This window comes from Callospermophilus lateralis, chromosome 18, assembly GCF_048772815.1.
Source record: "Callospermophilus lateralis isolate mCalLat2 chromosome 18, mCalLat2.hap1, whole genome shotgun sequence".
Classification (NCBI taxonomy): Eukaryota; Metazoa; Chordata; class Mammalia; order Rodentia; family Sciuridae; genus Callospermophilus; species Callospermophilus lateralis.
Window position 1 is genome coordinate 40903921 of NC_135322.1, and position 20383 is coordinate 40924303.

Below are 20383 nucleotides of genomic sequence, written 5' to 3' on the forward strand. Positions count from 1 at the left end.
AAGGAAGTGACTAAAAGACCCCTCTCTGGCCCTGGCCGGTGAAATGCTTTGGGTATAAGGTTAAAAATGAGAAAGCAGGTATGCCGAGGGGGGTGCAAGGTTAAACAGGGCACATACAGTGCCCATGGACTAACCACCAGGTCCATAGGGGAAAGGGCCAGGCACTCAGAGCTCACAAAGGCTTCTGGCCTGATAGGCCAGGGTAGGGCCTGCCGCCTCTTCTCTGTGCAGAGAGAACTGTGCTGTGCTGGGTGGATGGCATCCACCTCTGCTTTCCCCACTGAGTGGGTAGAAAGGGCAGCCAGCTTGGGCCCTCAATCTTCACGCAGGTAGGCCTCCTGTTCCTGGTCGGCCCTCTCGTCCCTTCCCTCTTGTGATCTCTGGTGTAGCTCCTGTGTTTGTGCTTCAGCCAGCTTGGTTTCTGCTTTCTGGGAGAGCTGGCGCACCTCCTGCACCTGCGATTTCACCAGCTGAATGTGGTTCCTGGCAGTTATAGAGGCCTGATCTGCTCCAGATTGGTATGCAGCTTCTGCTGCCATCTCTGAAAGACCAACTGCAGTCATCCAGGTGGTTTCAAGCTTCAAGTATTCTTGTTGTTTTGAAGTCATCTCAACTCTAGCTCCTATAATCACCTGCCATACTTCATCTTCCTCTTGTGAATTCATTTTCCCAAGTAAACTTGTGTATTGTCGATACAGAGAAATTAAGGTATAAACAGCCTTAGTATATTCAGTGATTGCTTCAATCAACGCATATGTGGTTTGAGAGAGAAAGGTGGAGGTGCTATCTGTTACCAAAGACACAGCCCTCCTCATTAATGCTTCATTACTAAGAGAATGAGGCTCTGATTTCTGAGCAATAGGAACTGCACACAAGGTTACACCAAACGCAGCCGCCATAGTTTTGTGCCATGGTCTTATCAATAAGTGTTTCCTAGAATTAACCACAACAGGAACACACTGTCAGTACCTGAAGAAGGAGGCTACGCTTCTGGAGAGCCAACTTCTCAGAGCCGCCATCCTGCAGCGGGTGGACGCCGGACGCCCCTTTCCATCTTCTTTACTTTTTAATTTTAATTTATTTTGTTTAGTCCTGGGGACTGATCCCCGGGGAGCTTTACCACTGAGCTACATCCTCAGTCCTTTTTATTTTTAAATTCAAAACAGGATCTTCCTAAATTGCTGAGGCTGGCCTTGAACTCGCCATCCTCCTGCCCCTGCCAACTGAGTCCCTGGGATTGTGGGTGTGCGCCATTGGACACCCAGCTTCCAAGCCCCTTTAGTTCCAAGTGTGGCATGCTTCGGGGTATTGTTTTCTGAGTCTCAATACCACAAACAATTAAAAACCTAAAACAAATCCAACGAAAGATATATAGGATCTCGTCATGAAAAAGTACAAAATTATTTTCCAAAAAATTAAAGAAGCTGGGTACGGTGGTGCACGCCTCTGATCCCACCAGCTCAGGAGGCTGAGGCAGGAGGATCGCAAGTTCAAAGCCAGCCTCAGCAAAAAAAAAATGAGGTGCTAAGCAACTCAGTGAGACTCTTTCTCTAAATAAAATACAAAATAGGTTGAGGATGTGGCTCAGTGGTGGAGTGCCCCTGAGTTTAATCCCTGGTACCTACCCCCGACCAAAATAAATAAATAAATAAATAAAGAGCAATTAAGCGGAGATGGGGCTTAGTACAAGAGTGATTGTCAAGTGCACAGGAGGCACTGGGTTTGATCCTCCGCATGAAGAAAAAGAAGAATAAAGAATAAGAGAACACTTAAATAAATGCAGGGATATACCAAGACCCTGGGTTGGAAGACTCAATAGTATAATGACATCTTCTGATTTCATCAAATCAATCTATAGATTTAATGCAATTCTAGTCAAAATTCTAGGCTAATTTTTATTACAAGCAGATTCTAAAATTTATATGAAGAGTCAGAGGACCAAAAATGGCTAAAGCACTCCTAAAGAAGAACAATAAGTTGGAAGATTTACTCATAAGATTCAAGTCTTACTATAGAGCCTGTTTTAAAAAGAAAAATAGTGTTTTATCATTTGGTTATCCAAATGGAAAAGTATGAATATTGACCCCTTACCTCACACTGTACATAAAATCAATTCCAGATTGTTGATTTAAGTGTGAAAGGGAAAATGGTAAATATTTTATTTTATTTATTTTTTTTTTAATATTTATTTTTTAGTTCTCGGCGGACACAACATCTTTGTTTGTATGTGGTGCTGAGGATCGAACCCGGGCCGCACGCATGCCAGGCGAGCGCGCTACCACTTGAGCCACATCCCCAGCCCCAATGGTAAATATTTTAGAAGAAGAAAATATCTTCATGATTTCAAGTAGGTAGTGATTTTTTAAAAATGGAACATCAAAACACACTAACTGAAGCTGGTCAGGCTGAGGCAGAAGGATTGCAAGTTGGAGGTCAGCCTTGGCTACTCAGAGAGACCCTGTCTCAAAAAAAATAAACAAAATAAAAAGGGGACTGAGAACGTAGCTTACTGGTAGCACACCCCTGGGTTCAACCCTCAATACCGCCAAACACATTAACTGTAAAGGAGAAAAACGTATTAACTAGACTCTTATAACTAAAATTTGTATTAATCAAGAGACACTGTCAGGGCTGTACCTCTGGTGGATGAGGTCCTGGGTGTGATCCCCAGCTTTGCCAAAAACGAAGAAGCAAGAGAAGGAGAAGGAGGACAGGTTACTTAAGGAGAAAAAAAAGAACAAGCATCCTCCAAACAGAATTTCACAAAGAAGATTTCCAAGTGGCCCAAAACAAAACAAAACAAACTTGAAATAGTGATTGATTCCAAAACCATCATGAAATACCACTCCATGCCCATGAGAAAGGCTAAAAAAATGGCAGACCACACCAAGTGTCAGCAAGGAAGTAGAGCAACTAGAAAATTCATACGCTACTGATGGTGATCAAAATTGGTAGAGCCTGGGAAAGTTCTTTGTAGTATTCTGTGAAAGCAGAATGTGTGCACATCCCATGAGCCAGAGAGTCTACTCCTAGGTATTCACCCAACAGAAATGTGCACATGTGTTCACCGACTGACACACAAAGAATGCCCACAGTAACAATACTTATAACAGCTTCAAACTGGAAATTATTCAAATGTCTATCAACTGTAGAATGGATAAACACACACACACACACACACACACACACACACACACACACGTGTGTGTTTTCTATTTTGTTCCTGGGGATTGAACCCAGAGGTGCTTTACCTCTGAGTCACATCCCCAGCCCTTTTTAATTTTTATTTTGAGACAGGGTCTCACCGAATTGCTTGGAACTTCTTTTAAATTACTGAGGCTGGCTTTGAACTTGCAATCTTCCTGCCCGAGTCTCCTGAGTTGCTGGGATTACACGTCTGCACTCCTAAACCCGGGGTTGTTTTTGTTTTAACTAAGTCTTTTTATTTTGTTTTTACATAAAATCAATCCAATGAATTTTTGAGTAAATTGAAGCATTACAATTCAATTTTAGAACATTCTATGGCCCCTAAAAGAGACCTCATGCCTATTTGCAGTCAATCCCCTTCTCTACTCAACTGTTAATCTAATTACCACCTCTACGGATTAGCTGCTTCTGGACATTTCGTATGAATGGATTTAGGGGATTATGTGACCTTGTATGTCTCACCACTTCCACTTATCGAGGTATTTTAGAAGCTCACTCATGTGGTCAGTGCTGTACCCATTTTTATGGCTGAGTAGTATTCCATTGTGTGGGCAAACCACACCACTGTTTATATGCTGATCAGTTGATAGACATTTGGGTTGTTTTCAGTTTTTGACTACTATGAATAATGCTGCTATCAACATTTATATACATGTCTTTGTGTAGACATGTTTTCACTTTTCTTGAGTAAATGTTCATGGGGTTATAGGAACATTTTCTATAATTGATAGGTGAGATGGCAAATTTATTTTTAACATTTTGCAAAACTGCCCAATTTTTCCAACTGGATATATCATTTTATATTCCCAGCTTCAATTTAAGAGGCTTTTAGTTTCTTCATATCTTTAATATATTATTATGACTTTTTTTTCTTGGTACCAGGGATTGAACCCAGGGATGTTTAATCACATCCCCAGCCTGTTTTATTTTTTTTATTTTGAGACAGGGTCTTGCTAAGTTGCCTAGGGCCTTGCTTAGTTGCGGAGACATTGAACTTGAGCTCCTCCTGTCTCAGCCTCCTGAATACACTGGGAATACAGGTGCATGCATCATACCAGGCTTGTTATTTTTTGATCGTAGTCAGTCTTTTTTCTTTGAAACCGGGTGGTGAAGGCCTTCCTGCACCTGCTGTCTGACAGGGTCACAGCATGGGGATGCTGTGGCAGGGCCACACCATCTGAAACTGGAACCATCAGGAATGTTAAGTGTTTTGTTTATGATACTCGTGATATGGATAACAGGGCGTACATCAATCAATAATAAAAGTGCGTACAGCCTGAGATTGCAGGAAAATTCCCAGAATGAGACTAAGGATACAATGGAGACATGCCATGAGGTGTGTTTCAATATCTCTCAGGATACAAACAATGGTGTTATTCCTCAAACCTGAACAACAAGAAATATTTATCCCATGGTTAACAATTTACACTACCCACCCCAACCCCATCCTAAAGCCACAACCTGTACAACAACCTAACTACAGAGAAACAATTGCTGTGCCCACAGTTCAAGGACCACCGTATGTAGCTGATGGTATCCCCTGGAAGACAAGAGGCTAATAAAACTGCATCCCCCACAACCAATAGACCCTCCTTTGCCTTACACAGAAACTTATGGTGAAAATGGGAAACACATAGTTAATATAAATGACAAGTGGGTTGAGGTGTAAAGCCTGCCCTTTAGTTGAAGATTATAAGGACATAAGAATTGGTGTGTCTTGACTAAGGATCAAGGAAGTTCTTTAAGAAAGCAGTTGAATAGGTCATATGAAAAAAGGAAATTGACTTGGAAATTAAAAATAGAATAATGTAAAATTAACAGATCTATTTTAGAGGCATTTCAGAGTAATAGGCTTTTTAAGTAATAGACGTTCACTCTTTTAAGTGTGTTTTACTGGGATTTTAGTTTAGAAATACGAAAACTTTCCAATAATCATAGGTATGCTTTAAAGTTAAAGGTTAATGAAATAATTATAGGTATTCTTTAAAGTTAGAAGTGAATAATAGGTCAGGAGTCATATAGTCTAGTTGCGTGGCCTAGCACCTAGGGATTGAGGTGAACACGTAGAAGCTAAATCATCATTGGCAAAGGCTACAGGAAACTATTTTGAACAATGTACTCAATATCTTAAGTAATCAATGTATGTCAGAAAAGATTGTGACTCTTGACAAATGGGTTGATTAGAAATGAAATGAAAGAAGTTTCGGGCTTTGAAGCTATCCATTAGCTACCCGAGAAAACACCTGTAGAACAGGTATAAAAGTCCCCTCTAGGGGCAGGGGGTTCTTTCTGGAGGCTGCTCCTCACTTGCAACCTGTCTCCTGTCTCTTCTTTCTCCCTGACACCACTCCTCCTTCCTGCTGGGGCTGGGCCCAGGCATCAGGCGCCTGAAACAGGGACCTGAAGGTAATCCCCCCAATTTCAGAGTGCAATTTCCGAGTGGATAGGCTCTTCCCCTAGCCCCCTACTAGTGGGTAATAGGTAAAGTAAAAATGGGACATACAGAATCTAAAGAACGAGGATTATTTATTGATTTTGTAAAGCATATGATTACCAAGAAGAGAATTCACGTTTCTACTTCACAGCTACAAAGGGTTTTTTTTTTTTTTTTCAATTCTATTCAGGAATGTTGCCCTTGGTTTCCTGAGGAAGGAACCTTAGACTCAAAAACTTGGGCAAAAATAGGCGAAGCTTTGAGATCGCATTATTCTCACCATGGGCCAGGTCACATGCCTTGGACACTCCAGCTCTATGGGATTTGTTGAGACATGTGAGACCCCAATCCTGAAAGTGAAACTTTAAAAAATAAGATTAGTTCAATCGAACCTTTGGCTCCTACTGAGGAGACTCCCTTGAAACGGGGGGGGGGGGGGGGGGGGTCAAAAAGTAACATTTATGCTGTGGCAGATAATGATAGTGACGATGGTCAGCATCAGCTAGATCCTGCAGATGAGGAGGACTTGGAGGAGGCTGCTATTAAATATCACAGTGATGACTTTATACCCCCTATAACAAAGGGGCCTTGTAAGCTTCCTGTTAAGTCTCCAACAAAACACAAGCCTCCACCCAGACCGGGCAATACTGAGTGTCCTCCTTCTCAGCCTGCGGGCTACTGAAGGAGCTCTGGAGGCAGGGGAATTAGGATTTGAGAGCTATAAATGCTACTATGGAAGACGGGGGTGCTCTACAACTGGGGCTCCCTTTCCCAGTAGCTATTCCTAAAGGGTTTCATACTGTAGTGATTGATTTACAAGATTGTTTATTTTTGCCATCCCTTTACATCCTGAGGAATGTAAAAGATTTGCTTTTAGCCTTCCTTCTGATAATCTTAAACAGCCATTTCAACGATTTCAGTGGAAAGTATTACCTCAGGGTATGAAAAATAGCCCTACTCTTTGCCAAAAGTACATTATCAGTACAACCTGTAAGAGATGAATATAAAGATGCTTACATTATTCATTACCTGGATGATCTATTAATTGCTCATTCTAATGCCTATTTATTTCATCAAATGTTACTAGTGCTGACCAATTCTCTACAAAATTTTGGATTAGTTATTGCTCCAGATAAAATTCAACAATCGCCTCCTTATAATTATTTGGGTAGAATTATATGTACTCAAACTGTTTCTCCTCAAAATTTAAAATTATGCATTGATCATTTACAAACCTTAAATGATTTTCAAAAACTTTTAGGAGATATTAATTGGATTCATCCCTTTTTAAAACTTACTACAGCCAAACTTAAACCTTTATTTGACACCTTAAAAGGAGATTCTAACTCTCACTCTCTTCGGACTTTAACAGAGGATGCAAAATCAGCTTTACAGAAAGCAGAAGAGTCAATTAACAAACGGTAGCTATTAAGAATTGTCTATGCTCAGCCTTGGGATTTTCTTATTTTATCTACACCCCATACACCTACAAGGGTTTTATGGCAATTGGGACCCTTAGAATGGATACATATGCCAGTTACTCCTAAAAAAAATTATTTGCTCATATCCTACTGCAGTAGCTTTATTAATAATTAAAGGAAGACACAGAAGTAAGGAATTATTTGGAAAGGAAATGCATCATCTAGTGATTTCCTATTCCAAAGATCAATTAAGTACATTTATGGAATTGTCTGAAGATTGCCAAATAGCTTTACAAGGATATTATGGTTCCATTCAATTTCATTTACCATCTCATCCTTTGTTATATTTAATCAAATATCATCCTGTCATTTTTCTGAAATTATTTTCTCCGGAGCCTTTACCTCAACCAGCAGCTTTGGTTTTCACAGATGGTTCCCCTAACGGCCGAGCTTCGTTGGTTATTAATGATAAAACTTATGTACAACAAACAGAAGAAACTTTCATATTTTTCATATTTATATGTTTCATATTCCTAGAGAATCAGCTAGAACAATTGTTAGAAATTGTCAAACTTGTCGGACATTGTTACCAACTTCACCCATGGGGGTTAGTCCTCGAGGCCTAAGACCTCATGATTTATGGCAAATGGATGTTACTCATATTTCTTCATTTGGAAAATCACATTATGTTCATGTAACTGTAGATTCCTTTTCACACGTGATCGTTGCCACAGCAAGGACAGGGGAAGCATGTAAATATGTGTGCTGGCTTTTCATACCTGGGAATGCCTAAAGCATTAAAAACAGACAATGCACTTGCTTATACTTCAGCTGCCTTTAAAAAATTCTGTGATATGTTTAAAATTTCTCATTGTACGTGTATACCTTATCGCCCTCAAGGACAGGCTATTGTTGAAAAAGCTCATCACACGTTAAAGGCTCCAATTACTAAACTTCAAGAAGGAGAATATAAGTATATATCTCTCCTCATCATATTTTACAACATGCTTTGTTTGTCATAAATCACTTAAATTGTGACTACAAAGGAATTACTCCCATGTTAAGACACTGGGAAAATGAGATATCGTCCACAAAACCCCTGGTGAAGTGGAAGGACTTCCTAACAGGTAAACGGAGAGGTCCAGATGCATCACTAACCTGTGGTCAAGGATACGCTTGTGTCTTTCCACAGGATGCTGACTGCCCTATCTAGATTCCTGATACACTAATTCGACCCTGTGTCCAGACTCCAGAACCGCAAGAGGAACAGCTCGTGGCCCCCGACACTCCCATACTTCCCACCATTGACCGTGGTGCCCTAGGAGGATTCGGTTCCTCCTTTATCTAAAGTGCATTTACATGCACCTGAACCGTCCCACAAACGAGCGTCATCTGCAAGATCTGCCAAACCACCAACCTGGGGACAAATTAAACATCTGATTCAACAAACTCAACACATCACTTTAACTCAATGAGCTTCTCCTACACCAGAGAATCTGTTTGTTGCTGAGTTGGCTATTCTTGCTTGCCAGGTAACAGTCATTTCTGCCGAACATGATTGGGCTTATTATCCTGATCCACCTTTGTTTCTGCATGGGGAGAACAAGATGTTCAGGTGTTTACGAATGATACAAAGTTATTGGGAGGAGAATTGAATTCTTTTATTCCCCCTATATCAACTCACATATCAATTTCAAAGGTCATAGTCAATTACCCCCCCTTTCTTTTAGGCTTACAAAATATTATGAGAAGGTCCATAGGGTGTTTGCCTCTTAATTATAGAAATCTTTTGGCCGACTCGCCTACAGACAGAAAGGTAAAAAAGGATCTTTGGATATTTCAAACCCTAACTCTTGGCATTTATAACTACAAGCATAAATTCACTACAGAGAAACCCCCCTCCAATGTTCAATCCTGTTTGCAAGCTTTAATTCCTTTGAACTATTCATGGTCAAATGTGGATAGGTTACATGGATTCCCTTCTTGACATCAATACAGATTTCCCAAAAAAAGGGGATTTAAATTTTTTTTCAAAAAAATTTATCCTTTCCTGCTTATGATTATTCTATTTCCTCCCCAGATTACGATTATCAAAAACATTTAAAGATAAATCCTATGTTCTCTTGGCAGGATCACTTCATACAAAAACCAGAACCTATTAATAGATGATTCTCAGCCAGATGGGTCGCTCCTTTATATTTCAGAAAAAAAAAAAATGAACAACACTATCAAGTTTATTCAGATCTTTATAAATTATTTGCTTCTTTAAATAAAGTGTTCATTCAAAGACCTCATGATACTACACCAAAAAGTGAAGTCACAGTAGCTGTGTAAATTCTCTGTAGGCGATCTTACTTAGAAATCAGGGAACATTACAGATCTCAAAATTGGAGAATGAAACTTATTTTTTTTAAAAAAAATATTTATTTATGTATCTTTTAGTTTTATATGGACTCATTATTTTGTTTTTATGTGGTACTGAGGATGGAACCCACTGCCTCATGCTTGCTAGGCAAGCGCTCTACCACTGAGCCACAACCCTAACCCCCTCCCCACCCAGGATGAAACTTCTGATGTTGTTTGTAATGACTGTTCAGTGACGAATTTTATTGATCCTAGTATTTCAAAACCTAATGATATTTTACTTGTTCGTCAACCATCTTATGTCATGTTGCCAGTTAAGCTAGACTCTCCATGGTATGATGATCCAGGATGACAAGCCTTATATTTAATCGATGATGCATTAGATAGGCCTAAAAAATTTGTAATAGCATTTATTTTAGGCATTTCAGCTTTAATAGGAATTATAGGAACTATAGCCACCTCCACTACAGCCTTGGCCAAAGAGGTTCATACCGCACACCGTGTCAATCAGATGGCACAAGATATTTCTACTGCCCTTATGATTGAAGAAAAAATAGATAAAAAATTAGAAGCTAGGGTCAATGCCTTAGAAGAAGCTGTACTATCCATAGGTAATCAAATTCAAAACCTAAAAATTCATTTAACCACTAGGTGTCATTCTCAATTTAAATGGATATGTGTCACTCCATATATATATATATATATATATATATATATATATATATATATAATCCCTCAGATAAAAATTGGCTCAAAGTACAAAGTCATCTACGAGGTTTATGGAATAACACTCATTTGGCTGTTGACATTGAGGAATTACCAAAAAAGATAACGGATATCAGCCAAGCTCATGTTTCAGAAATAGCTGCTCCCGAAGTAGCTGATGCCTTTATGTCCAAACTCTCTTCTATGGTGTTGGGAAAACACTTTATTCTCTCTTTTGGTTAATGGTGGCCTAAGTATATTTATAATTTTTGTCCTTGTTCTCATTCTTCCAGTCAGCTTCAGATTGCTAAGCCGTGGAACTCGCTCAGCTCATTTGGAACTTCAGTCTTTTCGCTTGAAGCAAAAACATAAAGGGGGAAATGGTGAAGGCGTTCCTGCACCCGCTGTCTGACAGGGTCACGGTATGGGGGATGCTGTGGCAGGGCCGCACCATCTGAAACTGGAACCATCGGGAATGTTGAGTGTTTTGTTTATGATAGTTGTGATATGGATAACAGGGCGTACATCAGTGAATTATGAAAGTACGTACCGCCTGAGATTGCAGGAAAATTCCCAGAATGAGACTAAGGATACAATGGAGACCTGCCATGAGGTGCCTTTCAATGTCTTTCAGGATACAAACAATGGTGTTATTCCTCCAGCTTCAACAACAAGAAATATCTATCCCATGGTTAACAATTTACACTACCCACCCCAATCCTGTCCTAAAGCCACAGCCTGTACAACAGCCTAGCTACAGAAAAACAATTGCTGTGCCCAGAGTACAAGGACCACCATACATAGCTTATGGTATCCCCTCAAGGACAAGAGGCTGATAAAAATACATCCCCCGACCAATAGACCCTCCTTTGCCTTACAGAGAAGCTTATGATGAAAATGGGAAACACATAGTTAATAGAAATGACAAGTGGGCTGAGGTGTAAAGCCTGCCCTTTAGTTCAAGATTACAAAGACATAAGAATTGGTGTGCTTTCCAAAAAAAACAAGTGCTGAATGTTTTCTCTGATATAAGGAGGTTGACTCATAGTGGGGTAGGGAGGGGGAGCATGGGAGGAATAGAAGAATTCTAGATATGGAAGAGGGATGGGAGGGAAAGGCAGGGGGCAGGGGATTAGCAATGATGGTGGAATGCGATGGTATCATTATCCAAAGTACAAAGTACATGTATGAAGACTTGAATTGGGTGTCAACATATTTTATATACAACCAGAGATACAAAAATTGTGGTATGTAAGTGTATTAAGAATTGTAATGCAAAACAACAAAGTACATGCATAAAGGCATAAATTGGCGTGAACATACTTTATATACAGAGATATGAAAAATTGTGCCCTGTATGTGTAATAAGAATTGTAAGGCTTTCCACTGCTGTCGTGTAGTTAAAAAACAGAACAAAACAAAACACAAAGAATTGGTGTGCTTTGACCAAGGATCAAGGAAACTCTGTAAGAAATCAGTTGAGTAGGTCATATGAAAAAAGGAAATTACCTTGGAAATTAAAAACAGAATAATGTAAAATTAACATAGATCTATTTTAGAGGCACTGCAGAGTTGTAGGCTTTTAAGTAACAGACCTTCACTCTTTTAAGTGTGTTTTACTGGGATTTTAGTTTAGAAATAAGAAAACTTTCCAATAATCATAGGTGTGCTTTAAAGTTAAAGATTAATGAAATAACTATAGGTATGCTTGAAAGCTTAAAGTGAATAATAGGTCAGGAGACATGTAGTCTAGTTGCGTGGCCTAGCACCTAGGGATTGAGGTGAACACGCAGAAGCTAAATCACCATTGGCAAAGGCTACGGGAAAATACTTTGAACAATGTACTCAATATATTAAGTAATCAATGTATGTCAGAAAAGCTTGTAACTCTTGAAAATTATGTAAATGAAAGAAGTTTCAGGCTTTGAAGCTATCCATTAACTATCTGAAAAAACACCTGTAAAAAAGGTATAAGATAAAGGCCCCTCTAGGGGGAGGGGATTCTTTCTGGAGGCTGCTCCTAACTGCAACCTGTTGTCCTGTCTCTTCTTCTTTCACCAATGCCAATCCTCCTTCAGGATCCCTGGACCCCCACACTGGTGCTGGACCCTGGCAACTGGGGATGGAACTCAGGGGCACCCAACCCCTGAGCCACATCCCCAGCCTTATTTTGTATTTTATTTAGAGACAGGGTCTCACTGAGTTGCTTAGCACCTCACTTTTTGCTGACTGGCTTTGAGCTCACGATCCTCCTGCCTCAGCCTCCCGAGCTGCTGAGAGTCTGAGTGCAGTCATTCTTGTGGTGTAAAAAGGTATCTCCTTGTCGTTTGCATTTCCTTGAGGACTAAAGATGTTGAACATCTTATGTGCTTATTGGCCGTCATCTTCTTTAGTGAAATGTCTATTCAGTTAATTTTGCCTATTTCATTTTATTTTTGGGGTGTTGGGGATTAAACCCCAGACCTTGTGTATTCTCAACAAGGGCCACAAAGCCAGGGTCTCTGGGTACAAGGTGACATAGAACATCATGGAGGAAGGGTGTGGCAGAGGGAAGCTGCTCACCTGTGGCAGCTGGTAAGCAGAGAGACAGGAGAAGGGGCTGAGGGAAGATGCCCCCTTCCAGACCTGCCCTCAGTGAGCCACCTCCTCCAGCCACACCCCACCTGCCTTTTAGCTGCCACCTAGTGAGTCCATTCCAACTAGGATGCACTGATGAGGTCACAGCTCGCATGATCTAACCTTTTCACCTCTGAATATTCCTGCATGAACCCAGGAGCTTTGAGGGGACACTCACATCTAAACTCTAGCAATTAGTGATGGTAAGCATCATCTCATATGCTTATGGACAATTATACATTTTCTATTAGGGAATTTCTATTGTTCATTCAAGGTCTTTGTTTATTTTAAAATTGGGTTATTTGTTTTTTCATGGCTGAGTTGTAGGTTCCTTACATACTCTGAATATTAACCCTTGATCAGATATTTCACTCACAAATCTTTTCTCCAATCCTGTAAGGTTGCTTTTTCACTCTCTTGTGACTTTTGGTGCGTGGGAATTTTTAATTTTGATGTAATCCCACGTATTTATGAGTTGCCTATGTTTATTTATTTATTTATTTTTTTTTTTGGTATCATAGCCAGGAAATTCTTACAAAAAACAATATCATGAAATTATCCCTCTGTTTTCTTCTAAGAGTTTTATAGAGTTTGGTCTTATATTTAGATCTTTAATCCCCTTTTATATATGGTATAAGGTAGGGGTCTAATTTATTTACTTTTTAATGGTTTCCCAATACCATTTTGAAAAGATTGACTTTTCCTCATTGTGTAATTTTAGTACCACCGTCAAAGATCATTTGATTATGTACACAATAGTTTATTTCTGGATTCTTTATTCTGTTTCATTGGTTTATAACTCTGTCTTTGAGCTTGTAGGTACACAGTCTTGATTATAGTTCTTTTGTAGTGTATTTTTTATGTCAGGAAGCAGGAGATTTTCAGTCTGTTCTTTTTCACAATTATTTTGGTTATTTGGGATCCTTTTAGATTCCATATAAATTAGGATGGTTTAAAAAACACTATTGGGATGATTTTTTTTTTGTTTAGTTGTCAATGGACTTTATTATATATAGTGCTGAGAATTGGACCCAGTGCCTCATACATGCTAAGCAGGTGCTCTACCACTGAGCCACCACCCCAGCCCGCTATTGGGATTTTGATAGCAATTACATTAAGTCAATAGTACTAACATCTTAAAAATGTCAATTTCATGAAGAGGAGAAGTCTTCTTGATGTCTCTGCTCCATTATTTTCTATTCTTGTTTTTATTTTAAAAATCTAATTCTAGGGGTTGCCTCTGAGTCAGCATTCCTTGGTGACTTGCTAGAAGTCGTGCCTTCTGATTCATGAACAGGTGACGTGTTTTTCCTGGTGTACAATTGTTCTTAATTTCTTTCTACAACATTTCTAGTTTTCAGTATGTTTAAGTTTTTCACCTTTTTGGTTAAATTTGTTTATTCTTAAGTATTTTATTCTTTTTGATGTTATTGTAAATGGAATTGTTTCCTTAATTTCCTTTCCAAATTGTTTATTGTTGTTGTATAGAAAAACAACTGATTTTTGTTTGTTGATTTTATATCCTTTAAATTTGCTAATTTTAAAGTTAGTCCCAACAGGCTTTTTGGTGTGTTATCTGTAGGGTTTTTCCTGTGTAAGATCATGTCATCTGCCAACGGGGATAATTTTACTTCTTACTTCCAATCTGGGTCTTTTCTTGCCTGATTGCTCTGACGAGGACTTCTAGTGCTATGTTGATTAGAAGTGACGAACACAGGTATCTGTCTTGTTCCTGATCTTAGAGGAAGAGTTTTCTGGCTTTCACCATTGAATATAATGTTAGTTGTGGGTTTTTAATATATGGACTTCATTATGTTGAGGTAGTTACTTCTGTTCCTACTTTGTTATGTGTTTTTCCATACTTTTTGACAAATAGTAATGTATTGTCATTACTGTGTAAGTTATGTATTTTTTTCTACTTTCAAGTTTTTCCCTGTCTTTCCATAGTTTAACTGTGATGAGTTCATGTGTGAATCTCTTTGAATCTATTCTATTTCAAATTCAATGAGCTTTTAAGACATGCATTATATTGGGGCAATTTTCAGGCATTTCTCCTTCAAATATTTTTTTCTACTCTTTTCTCTCTTTTCCTTCTGGGGCTCCTGTTGGATGGCCGTTGCTATACTTGGTGGTATCCCACAGGTTTCTGAAGCTTCATTTATTTCCTTCATTCTTTTCTTTCTACTGTTCTGATTGTATCGCCTACATGGAGTCATTCTCAAGTTCACTGGTTCTTTTTTTTTTAATATTCGTTTTTTAGTTGTAGTTGGACACAATACCTTTATTTCACTTATTTATTTTTATGTGGTGCTGAGGATCGAACCCGGGGTCTCGCACGTGCCAGGCGAGTGCTCTACCACTGAGCCACAACCCCAGCCCAAGTTCACTGATTCTTGAGTCTGTCACCTCAAATGTGATTTTTAATTTCTCTACTGAAACTTTCATTTTGTCTTTTTCAAACCCAAATTTTCTATTTTCTCTTAAAAATTTTTTAAAAAATCTTTTTATTTTAGCTTTCAATTTAAGAAGTCATTATCATGGAACTTGAATATTTGTGGGTTTGGGGTGTGTGTGTGTGTCAGTATTGGGGATTAGAATCAGGGCCTCCCGCATGTCAAGCAAGTACTCTACAATGAGCTACATCCTCAGCTGATCACCACACTTTCTTTGAACATATTTATAATAGCTATTTTGAAGACTGTATGTGAAATCCAACATATGTATTCCCCAAGAAAGAGTTTCCAACAATTGTTGCTTATGTATCAGTCATTCTTTGTGTCTTTGCCTATCTTGTGATTTTTTTGTTGATATCTAGATATTTTAGATACTGTAACAACCCTGGATGTTGTTACCCCTGGGGGTGCTTACTGTTGTTGGCCTTTGCTGGTCTGTTTCTTTGTTTGGCGTCTTGTCTGGATTAATTCTGTGGATTCTATTTCTTGCAGAGTTTGTGGCACTGATGTCTCTGCTCCATTATTTTCTATTCTTGTTTTTATTTTAAAAATCTAATTCTAGGGGTTGCCTCTGAGTCAGCATTCCTTGGTGACTTGCTAGAAGTCGTGCCTAATATCTAAAGCCAGTAAGACTTCTGCCCTTTGCCCAATGACCTCTTTGTGTTTTGGAGGGTGCATTTACAGCTCAGCCCATTCAGAAGTCTATCCCAGACTTTAATTTCTGTGTTTCCAAGGTCGCATGTTAAGCTCATGATTGATAGCTCATCAGAGCCTTCTCCAGTATTTCCTGATCCCAGCACAGCCTTGCGTGTGCGCACAGCCTGCTGGACTATCAGACGTAGCAGGGCCTCATAGAGGACTACTGTCTGTCTCATTTTCCATCCTCCCTGTTGGATTTATGGCCTATCTATTGGCCGGCTTCCTTCCACAGACCTCAGGCGAGCTGTGACATTTGCCTTCCTGACTGTATTCTCCTGAGGTCACTATTGTTTTTGACATTACTGATACCACTGCTTATCAGTGACAGTCCTGCTTCCTCGCTTGTTGAAGTTTGGACATTAGAGAAGCACGCCGAGGCCAGCATAGAAAGCAGGGTTTATTTAAATAGGGGCCACATAGACTTCTCCCAGGAGGGAGAAGGGGGCCATAGCTGGTATCCTGGCTCTCTAAGAAGTGAGAGCATTTTCCCCTTTTCGTATGTCCCAGGCTTCCTGTGTTCTCCTGCTCTCTTCCCCTGTCTCTGTCCTTCCTGCCTACTTCCTTGACGAGGCTCAGGAGATGCTGGGTGGGATGGCCAACAGGTGAGAAGCAGGTGGGCTGGAGCGGCCAAGGTGGAGGGATCTGAGCAGGAAGGGGAATGGCTAACAGCTCCCTGTAGGGAGGGACAGTCCCTGGGACAGGTTACCTTAGCAACAGGTTGGAGCAGGGGCAGGTTATCTTTTTTTTTTTTTAGTTGTACACAATACATTTATTTTGTTTATTTATTTTTATGTGGTGCTGAAGATCAAACCCAGGGCCTCACACGTGCTAGGAAAGTGCTCTACTGCTGAGCCACAACCCCAGCCCACCCCCCACTCCCCACACTCCCCCCCCAGGTTATCTTGATAAGGGTGGAGGAGGGTTCTGAAGGCATTAACATTTCAATTTCTCTCCAACTTCCCAGACCCAAATTAGCCTCCTCAAACTGACCTGACTCAATTTACCTACCTACACTGACTGCCTGTCTAATTCGGGCTTCAATACCGTGACACTGTAAATTTCTGCAATCTGCTCCAAATAGTCACCCCTTGCTGACCAATTTGGTAGACCTTCCACCCCATGATGTTGAGGGGAAGAGAAATATGAATACGGTAATTTTGTTCTTTTTAATATTTTTTTAGTTGACAATGGACTTTCTTTCTTTCTTTCTTTCTTTATTTATTTATATGCAGAGCTGAGAATTGAACCCAGGGCCTCACACATGCTAGACGAGCGCTCTACCACTGAGCCACAACCCTAGCCCCTGCAGTGGTTTTCTTAAAGGAAATCCTTTTCAATCTCTTATATGCTGAATTAGTTTTGTTGTTGTTGCTGTAATCAAACTGACTGACTTGAAAATAACACAAATTTATTATCTTACAGTTTTATGGATTGGAAATCTGGTCTCACTGGGCTAAAATCAGTGTCTGCAGGGCTGCATTCCTTCCGGAGCCTCTAGGGGAAATCCATTTCCTTCCCCTTTCCAGCTTCTAGAGCCTATATGCATTGCTTAACCAGGGACTCCCATGTTCAGAGCTGAGGGTGGCCAGCCAACTCTCTCCCTCCACATTTAAGAAATTCCTGTGATTACAGTGAGCTCACGAGATAATCCAGAATAATTTCTTTAAGGTCAACTTTCATTTCCCCTTGCCATGGAACCTGACATAGTCATACCTCCCACGGACACTTTTTGGGTGAGGGGGCGTGTGCTAGAGATTGAACCCAGGGATGCTTTACCACTCAACTACTTCCACAGCCCTTTTTCTAATTTTGAGACAGGGTCTTGCTAAATTGCTGAGGCTGGCCTCACACTTGTAATCCTCCTGCTTGGGCCTCCCAGGTTGCTGGGATTACAAACGGGTGCCACCACACCCAGCCACACCCACTTTTGATAAGCTTCCAGTTTTCACGTGGTTATTTGTGACATTGTGTGCCGTTTTTCATTATTCTGTGGGAGGAGAGTTTTAGCTCCTTACCCGGAGTGACAAATTCATATGGTACAAAAATGATATAGTCCTGAAAATGACTCCACCAGAGAACAAGCAGTCGCATAGTCGTGTCTCTTAAGCATAACTTCGACTGCAAGGAGTCAAGCATAAAAGAATGATTTTCATCTGATTCAAGTAGAATCATTGGAAACGTCCAGGTGCCAGGAGTCCGAGCGGCGGCTTCCCTTGGGGGGTGTGGGGGGCTATGAATAGAAGAAGTCCTAAGGGGGTTCTGGATGCTGATATGTTCTGATTTCATTTTATTTTTTAACTTTTTATTTTGAAGCCATTCCAAACTTGAGAAAATTTGCAAAACAAAACAAAACAAACAAACAAACTATGAAGCAATCCTGTGTTTCTATCACCAGATTCACCAATTATTGACATTTGATCACTTAAAAAAAATTATTCTCTCTGTCCAGAGAGGACTCCAGGCCTAGGCAGTAGGCCAGTACCCCTGCGGTAGCGGCTCTCTGGGGCGCAGCACGAGATGGTGCGAGGGGAGCATCTTCTTCGCCGCTGGTCCTTGGGGACCCATTCCCCAGTAGGCTAGGTCGTCCTCAGGCCCCTCGTCTCCTGGGGATTCTGGATGCTCTGAGTTCCCCCCGATTACTCCATAGTCCTCCGGGCAAATAAACAACAAAAATGAATGTTAGAACCTTCTATGGAAAGAACCCGGGGCGTGGGGATGACGGTCCCGGGTTTTCTTCTTCTCTCTTCCCCTCATGCCATCGCTCACCCTTTCCCACTTCCCTTTTCTGCTTCCCTCCCCGTAGGATGTCACCTCCTCTCCTCCTAGTTTCAGCCAACACCTTGTCTGGGGACCCTGAACTTGGGCTTCCCTGGGTCAAGCACGTTGCTCCTTTGACTTGGCCTTCCCCATGGCGGTGTGAGTGACGGTCACCCACATGCTTCCAACACCAGTTGTGGGGATCCAGTACAGCATGCAAGTCCTGGATCTCACAACCTGGCGGGGCGAGTCAGAGCCTGAGTCCCTCCTGTCTATCCAGCTCCCACTACCGGTTGGTGATGGAGTCGTGATGCAGTCTGCTCTCTAGAAGTTACAGTTCCATCCCATTGGTCCTAACCTACAGGTGCTCAGGTACCTGCCATTTTTTTTTTTAATATTTAGTTTTTAGTTGTAGGTGGACATAATAGCTTTATTTCATTTTTATGTGGTGCTGAGGATCGAACCCAGTGCCTCACGTGTGCTAGGCAAGCACTCTACCACTGAGCCCGAGCCCCAGACCAAGGTACCTGCCATTTTTTTTTAATATTTAGTTTTTAGTTGTAGGTGGACATAATAGCTTTATTTCATTTTTATGTGGTGCTGAGGATCGAACCAGTGTCTCACGTGTGCTAGGCAAGCACTCTACCACTGAGCCCCAGCCCCAGCCCAAGGTACCTGCCATTTTTATGCAAAAATATAAAACTCACAAAATATATCAAAGGGCAAAAGAGGTAGATGAATGTGGGGCAGGTGGAATGTTTGCTTTTCTAAGGGGCCGTCTTGGAGGAAAGCTGTTCTGTTTTACAATGGGACATCCCTGGGACTCCCAACTGGAGCATGCACCCATTAGAATGAGGTCCTGGAAGCTGAATCCTCTTCTCCTGGCCAGTCATTGCTCCTTAGATGATGTCCAGAAGCTCAACATTTGCAGAGACTGGCTGGCTCTTCACTAAACCGGTTTCCTCTTCCTCCTGGGCCCTCAGATACTGGGCTTCCCATCCTTCTTGCAGGTAGAGGAGACTACGTGTTGGAATTCCCGCCAATGGAATGCCATCAGACCACACGGACACAAATTCTAGACCTGATCCAAAGAGCTTCCCACACTCTGGGCTCTTTTCTATTTTCTCTTCCATGACTGGATGCTGATGAGCACCCCCAGGTGCTACAGAGCAGATGGGAGGAGCCTCGGTGCCCGGGTCATCACTTGGAGAAGAGCTGCCCGTGAATGAGGAATAGCCTGTTGGGACTTTCTGTAATGAGAAATGAACTTCATGTGTCTGAGTCATTGTATGATTTGGGTTTATCTGCTAGTTACATTTTTTTTTTTTTTTAAACCAGGGATTGTACCCAGGGGCACTTAACCACTGAGCTATGCCCCAGCTCTTTTTTATTTTTTGAGACAGGATCTTGCTAAGTTGTGTAGAGCCTTCCTCAGTTGCTGAGGCTGGTCTCAAAATTGCGATTCTCCTGCTTCAGCCTCCAGAGCTGCTGGGATTACAGGCGTGCAACACCATACCTGGGCTATTATTCATGATATTTGATGTTACATTATCTAACATGTGCTGGCTAGCCCAATTCTAATGCTTTCTTTTCTAAACTACCAAAAAAAAAAACCCGAAACAAAAAACCAAAAAAAATTGATATCCTTCATGTGTTCAACAGTTTCCCCATCCCACATAAGACAAAAAAGATTTTGTTTTATTTGCTTTTTTGATAAGGGGGATTGA

The 20383-nt window shown here is 40.8% G+C and overlaps 1 pseudogene; it reads right to left on the reverse strand.

The window, feature by feature from the left end:
- Nucleotides 1-215: 215 nt before the first annotated feature.
- On the reverse strand, nucleotides 216-1005 carry LOC143383963 (diablo IAP-binding mitochondrial protein pseudogene; annotated as a pseudogene).
- Nucleotides 1006-20383: the final 19378 nt, after the last annotated feature.